General features: G+C 47.7%; 1 non-coding gene across 1 annotated transcript; it reads right to left on the reverse strand.

The window, feature by feature from the left end:
* Window positions 1–4,625: 4,625 nt before the first annotated feature.
* On the reverse strand, window positions 4,626–4,697 carry TRNAE-CUC. Its single transcript has one exon. It is a non-coding gene; the product is annotated as a tRNA-Glu (tRNA).
* Window positions 4,698–7,481: the final 2,784 nt, after the last annotated feature.

Raw genomic sequence — 7,481 nt, forward strand, 5'->3', positions numbered from 1 at the left:
AGCTTCCATTGGTTAAACCTTGAACTCATTCAGTTGACCCAAACCCCAAATGTTAACAGAATGTCTATTATCAGAGGAGTAGAAATAACATAAACGTCATTTTGGAGCTGATTAAAACAACAACTCAAAGCAACATGTAGTAAAAACTGAAATACTCAACATAGTCTATTGTATTCCAGAATACGCATTGGAGAGAGAGGAAGGGATCCTTACAAACAATACAAAGGAGAAACACAAACATATGGGATGAAAAATTAATGAATGAAGTAGACCAGGGATAGGCAACCTTGGCTTTTTTATGACTCGCGGACTTCAACTCCCAGAATTCCTGAGCCAGCCATGCTGAGGGAAAAGGGAGAGGTTTCCAAGCTGAACCATGCTGGCTCAGGAATTCTGGGAGTTGAAGTCCACCAGTCATAAAAGAGCCAAGGTTGCCTACCCCTGAAGTAAACCATGAGTTCATGTCCTGTCTTAGCCATGAAAACCAGCTGGGTGACCTTGGGCCAATCACTCTCTCTTCTCAGCCCAACCTGTGTCACAGGGTTGTTGTTGTTGTTGTGGGGAAAAAAGGAGGAGGAAGGTGTGTTGGAGATGTTCACTGCATTGAATTATTTGTATAAATAATAAAGGGGAAAATTGTGCGTTTGTGTGTGTGTGTGTATTCAGTTCTCTTCTTCCATTTTTGAATCTCTAGTCTTTTTGGCCTCATACAAATTATACATGCACACATAAACGTTAAGTGTGTGTGTGTGTGTGTGTAATTTTGAGGCCCAAAAGACGAGAAACTCAAAAATGGAAGAAGAGAATTGAATTCAGTATCGTATCAAGAAGCCACCTTACCTAGGCATCTCCAAGACGTTTGGCAGACCTATTAACAAAATGATCAGAAGAATTTAGGGGACAGAAACAGAATCTGCTGGACAGTCTTTCACCTCCCCTTTTTCTCCCAAAGTTTATCTCCCTTTCAGTGCACCGAGAAAATAAGATGCGCTAATTCAATTAGCTTTATGCAGAACTGTAAAATAAATGAATCATGCACCACTGGCAATATCCAATTTAATCCCATATGTTAAATAGTTCCCCTGGCCTTCGGTCAAAAGTCCTGGGAATCACAACAGACTTAACTGCTGCCAAAGGGAGGAGGGGTAGGCAACTGACCCAGTTTGTATCCCTGGTTCCTCTTGTAGTCAAGCGGAATGAAATCAAGAGGCAGTAAAGATTTCATCGGGGAGACTGTGAAGGGGAGCCTAGGCCTGCTTCTTTCAGCAAGTGTGCAAGGGCTAGCACCTTTTTGACCTCCCCTCCAACTGAATTTAAATAGTACACTTATTTATTTGCAGTGTTTATAGGCCCTTTTAGTCAACTAAGTTAAAATAAATACGTAACGATCAACGGTTAAAAGCCAAGACCATACATTATAAAACACCAGATACATAAGGAATCTAACATTCCCCTATTCAAAGAAAAACCTATTTAAATGTAGAGGGATAATTAAGTAGCAGTCAGTCAAGAGTGCCTTTTCACAGCTCCATCTTGTATACCAACTGCAATCTTTCCTGTAATTTTTGCCTGGATTGGCCTACTGTGATGAATTCTATTTTTGGATGCCATTAAAAGGCATTTGGCGATAGAAGCTGTTTCGGATTGTGGCAGTTGGACCACCTATCAGCTCTGTTTTGATTTCTGGGGGGGACCACTTGCCTCCAAATAACATCTGCCCCCCCCAACCCTTAAGTAGGGTAAGATCTTTAAAGGTCCTTTTGATCACATATTGCCATACTGTATATAAGGACTATAGAAACAGGCCTCTTTGGTGCTATTCCCCAAACTGGAACAGGATACCCCCAGATAAAGGGTCTTATTCATCTAATTCATCCAGCAAGACTGCTGTGACTATCCTTCCACATTCACTTTTAGTTAGTTTTTTTTGGACAGGGAAATGTTTGATTACTGGTGAATCTGGTGTTTTATAATGTACGGTCTTGATTTTAACCTTTGATTGTTATGTATTTAACTCCAACTATGGATTTGCTCCGAGTCAGTGGATTGGAAAGGCCTATAAAATCTGCAAATAGGCTAAATAGATAAATAAATGCCTTTCTGTACGGTAATTAAAGATGTTGCCCGTAGCTCACGGAATGACCTATCTAACTCAATCTTTGCTTCCGTAACCAGCCAGAAAGGCACTCTCACCATTACACATCCCAAGGAGAAAATTGCAGCAATAAAACAGCTTGAACTGATAAAAGCAAATTTTATCTCCTACTGGTCCGAAGTGATATACGGATTTTGACCTTTTTTTTCCAGCTTTTCCACACCCTACCCAAAAGGCAGAAACGAACAGCAAACATTAGCAGTGCATTTATTAATTTGCAATATTGCGAACCGACGCTTTGCCAGATAACCGGGCGTGAAAGACATAAAGTTGATACAAGTCCCTTTGCTGTGTCCCAACAGCACCAAAATTCAGCCAGGATGGCTTTCCTTCCCCCCCCCCCACCTCCCTCCATAAAAGAGCTCCCTAATTCCACCAAGAGGGATAACGAACTGACGGGTCTGGGCCATCAAGTCTGTAATTCTGAGACACAGATAAAAATGTAGGAATGACGCACGTCTCTCTTGATTCTTCATCCTCGCTCTCCTCGGGGTCTGGTTATAGAAACGGCACCAGCCACCCTGAACGCTCAGCACCAAGGAAGGCAGCGGGCTACCTTCGTCCTCCACCATCCTCCATCAAATTCATAACCGTCAAACTGCCCTTCAAGAAACCCTCTCACCCCAATTCAAATGAAAGGCATGGATTTTGGAAGCCTCACGAGTGGGGAGGGGGCCAGGCTGGATTCTCCCTTCCCACCCCTCCAGAATTAAAAAAATTGCAAGCCCAGCAATAGATGCAATTTAGAGGTGGGTGTATTTTTTCCCCCCACCTTGAAGCTTGTATCTATTCCCAACAGAAAGGAGATTATTTTTTTTAATTTTTAAATCCCAGCCGGAGAGGCCCAAAGGATGCTCCAGTCCGCAAAGGGCTGGCCCAGCTTCCCACGAAATCACCTGCTTGCAAAATCCAAACTACCTTTTGAGCAGCCCCCTCCCCAACCCAACTAAGAGATTGGGGGGAGGGGGCTTCCCCGGCCCAGCAGCATCTCTCCCCAATCCTGGGGCCTCCCCCTTGGCCCGCCCGCTTGCCTCCTTCCTTCCAGCATCCGCGGGCTCCTCCTCATCCCTGACAGCAAAGCCTATAAAATGGGGAGAGGGGGGGGGCTCAGATGAGCACGAAGGAGAGACCCCCCCCGGGTCCAGGGTCTTCTATCCCGGTTCCTTCAGGGCGGCTGGGAAGGAGCGGCCTCCCTCACCGGGGCTCCCCTTTTCTTCACCCCCACATTTACCTCTCCCCCCCCCCCGCCCCACTGCGCCACCGTCGCCTCGCCCCCTTGCCGGCCTCGCCCGGCTTCTCCTCACCTGCCTGACGCCTTCGGCTTCTTCTTCCTCCTCCTCGCCGCCGCCTGTGGGCGGGCGGGCAGGCTGACGGACGGCCTCCGGGAGCCGCGACGGGAGGGGCGGGCCGGGTCTCCCCCTCAGCCGAGGCGGCGGACGGGCGGGCGGAAGGAAGGAAGGAAGGAAGGAAGACGGGGCGTGAGGGGAAGGGAGCGAAGGAAGGCAGCCGGCCGGCCGGTGCCAACCGTCAACAGCCCGAAGCGCTCGCGCCGTCCGACCAGCCCGCCCGGATACAAGCGACGTGCGCGCCCACGAGGAACGGCCAGCGGGAGGGAGGGAGGAGGAGGAGGAGGAGGGTGCGCGCGAGAGACCCCGGCGGGCGCGCGCGGGCGCTGCGTGAGGGGAGCAGGCGCGTGAGGGGAGCAGGCGCGTGAAGGGAGGAGGAGGGAGGGGGAGAGAAGAGAAACGGGCGCGTGAGGGGGACGGGAGCGCGCGCGCCTCCGCAGTCTTGAGCGCGTGCGCGCCTCTCTCTCTCTCTTTCGCTCTCTCGCTCTCTCCTCAGACGAGGCTTGTGGTGTGGCGCAGGCGGAGGAAGGCGGGTCTCCGCGCGGACGCGCTTCGTGAGGGAGACCAGGGGTGCGCGCGCTTCGACCAGAGGGAGAAAAAAAAAAAAGCGATTTAAACATATATATATATATATATATATATATATATATATATATATATATATATATATATATATATATATATATATATATATATATATATATATATATTTTTAAGGAGGATTAAAGGAAGAGGCTGTCGTCGGATGTGGAAGAGGAGGAGGAGGAGGAGGAGGCGGCACCTGCTTTTCCAGGCGCGCTAGCAGCGTGAGGCGCGCGAGGCGGGAGAGACTCCCCCCGCCGCCTCCTCTTCCCTCGCGCGTGCGCACATGGCTTTGCTGCTGCCACGCGGGGAGGGGATTCCCGGTGCTTCCCCGGCTGGCTCGGGCACGGCCGAGGCGCGGTGATTCTGCGGCAGGAGGCGCAACTCCCCCCCCACCCCCGCCACGTGTTCTGGCGGGCTGGCTGGTTGGGGATGATGGGCGCCGGGGTACTCCGGAGTGAGGCAGATGCAAAAGAGGATGGCTTTGCAATCGCGTGGCGCCTTCGCCCTGCAGCTTGCGCCTAGTAAAAAAAAATGTCATTTTCCCTGACCGGGAATCGAACCCGGGCCGCGGCGGTGAGAGCGCCGAATCCTAACCACTAGACCACCAGGGAAGGTGGCTGTTTGGTGCTGGGTGAAGCCTTATCAAAGCAAAATTCTCTGGTTTTCTTGCAATTTTCATCAGTTATGCAGTTTCTATCAATCTGTTCTGTTCCTATGAAGAATGGGAGAGAAAGCAATGGGCAGCTAAGCATTACACGCATGTCCACATATTGGGCTGGGGGGTTGGACTAGATGACCTAAAAGGTCCCTTCCAACTCTGTTTATTCTATTCCATTCCATTTTTTCTATTCTATTCTATTTGCAGAGAGAGAGAATGAGGTCCATGTGTTAGATTGGTGCCCCTTTCCCTTACCTGCCTCTATCGGAATTGCCTGAAAAATTTTCCTCTCCCCCAGAAATTTATGAAGGTAGCTGCGTCTTGAGAAAATGCACAAATGAGTTCGGTGACCAATGCATTATTATCATGTAGTGATGTATTAACCTTATTCACTCAGAAATAATTTGATAGCTAAATCTGGACATTGCCTGCTGCCTGAGTGGATGGCGTGGATGTCTTGGGACACAGAAAGGTTTCCAAATGGCCTTTCTACACACACACACACACCATTCTTTACTCTTGAGATGGGCTAGAACAGGGGTAGGCAACCTTGGCTCTTTTATGACTCATGGACTTCAACTCCCAGAATTCCTGAGCCAGCATGGGGGGAACTATGGCCCCCTCATGACTCGTGGACTTCAACTCCCAGAATTCCTGAGCCAGCATGGGGGGAACTTTGGCCCCCTCATGACTCGTGGACTTCAACTCCCAGAATTCCTGAGCCAGCAGGGGGGAACTATGGTCCCCTCATGACTCGTGGACTTCAACTCCCAGAATTCCTGAGCCAGCATGGGGGAACTATGGTCCCCTCATGACTTGTGGACTTCAACTCCCAGAATTCCTGAGCCAGCATGGGAGAACTATGGTCCCCTCATGACTCGTGGACTTCAACTCCCAGAATTCCTGAGCCAGCATGGCTCAGCTTGGAAACTCTCCCTTTCCCCTTAGGATGGCTGGCTCAGGAATTCTGGGAGTTAAGTCCACGAGTCATAAAAGAGCCAAGGTTGCCTACCCCTGGGCTAGAACTACAACCCCCAGAATTCCCACCCAGCTCTGGGAGGACCAAATAGTGCAAAGTTTCTGCACTCTCAAAGCTGGGCTGTCTCAAAAGAGCAACGTTTAGGGCTGAGGACATCGTATAGTTTCTTCCACTTCCTAGTCTAGACTACAGCTGAGAAAATTTTCTGGTGGTCCCCTATCCCTGTATTTACCACCCGATTTGCTTTCATCTGCTGAGGTCTGACATAGGGGCGACTTCTGATTACAGGTAGTCCTATAATTAACGACCGCAATTCAGCCTATCATTTTGATTGTAAGTCGTGACGGTGTAAAGCAGAGATGCTTGATCCGTTAGGTTTTTGTTTGCTGGCTAAGAAACGTGAGTGCTGAAAAAAATATTCACACGCCAGTCCAGTGTTCCTCAGCCTTGGCAGCCTGAAAGATATGTGGGCTTCACGTAATTCAGTTTACACTTACAACCGGTGGCAGCGCCCCATGGTCACGTGACCCCCATTTGCAACCATCCCTGCAAGCTTCCTCAGAAAGTGACTGGAGAAGCCAGCAGGGAAGGTTGTAAGTCACTGAGTAAGTTTTGGCCTGAAACCAGTCAATACAAAGGAAAACACCTTGAAAATAATAATAATAATAATAATAATAATAATAATAATAATAATAATAATAATAATAATAATAATAATAATAATAATAAAGTTGGAAGGGACCTTGGAGGTCATCTAGTCCAACCCCCTGCTCAGGCAGGAAACCCTACACCATTTCGGACAAATGGCTGTCCAGTCTCTCCTTAAAAACTTCCAGTGTTGGAGCATTCACTGCTTCTGGAGGCTGGTTGTTCCATTGGTTAATTGTTCTCACTGTCAGGAAGTTTCTCCTTAGTTCTAGGTTGCTTCTCTCCTTGATGAGTTTCCATCTGTTGCTTCTTGTCCTGCCTTCAGGTGCAGATATAATATATCCCTCAAGTGGGTTTGTGACAATCCTTTTGGATGCTTTTTTCTACGCAGATTTGTTTTTACTACAGGTAATCTTTGACTTTGCAACCACAATTCAGCCCAAAATTTGCAGTTGCCAAGCGAGACACTGGTTAAGTGAGTTTTGCTCCATTTTATGACCTTTCTCGCCACAGTTGTTAAACTAATCACAGCAGTTGTTAAAAGTTAGTAGCACAGTTCTTAACGTGAATCTGGTTGACCCATTGTCTTCGCTTGTCAGAAGGCCGCAAAAGGGGATCACATGACCCTGGGACACCGTGACCGTCATAAACACGAGTCAGTTGCCAACTGTCTGAATGCTGATCACATGAGCATGGAGATGTTGCAACAGTTGTAGGGGTGAAAAATGGCCACAAGCCACTTTTTTCCCTGATATAAGTGTGAACAGTCACTATACAAACTATTAGAAATTAAGGACTACCTATATTTAAAAAGGAAAGGAAAAGAATGCTATGCAAAATACATACATACATACATACATACATACATACATACATACATATATATATATATATATATATATATGTAATTGAACTAAATATATGATCCCTGGGTGCATCCATGCCAAACAAATAAAATAAAACGAACACCAGGGTAAAATAATCAAACTCTAGGAGTTTAATGTTACAGTACCAAATGCCAAGCTTTCGTCAGCGTTCTGCTGACATCATCAGGGCCTAAACGGTCAGTCTATGGGAGAGTCTTTTATAGTTCGAACTTGGTCTGCACAC

The sequence above is a fragment of the Protobothrops mucrosquamatus genome, unplaced genomic scaffold (assembly GCF_001527695.2).
Source record: "Protobothrops mucrosquamatus isolate PMUCROS unplaced genomic scaffold, P.Mucros_1.0 scaffold_11, whole genome shotgun sequence".
NCBI lineage: Eukaryota > Metazoa > Chordata > Lepidosauria > Squamata > Viperidae > Protobothrops > Protobothrops mucrosquamatus.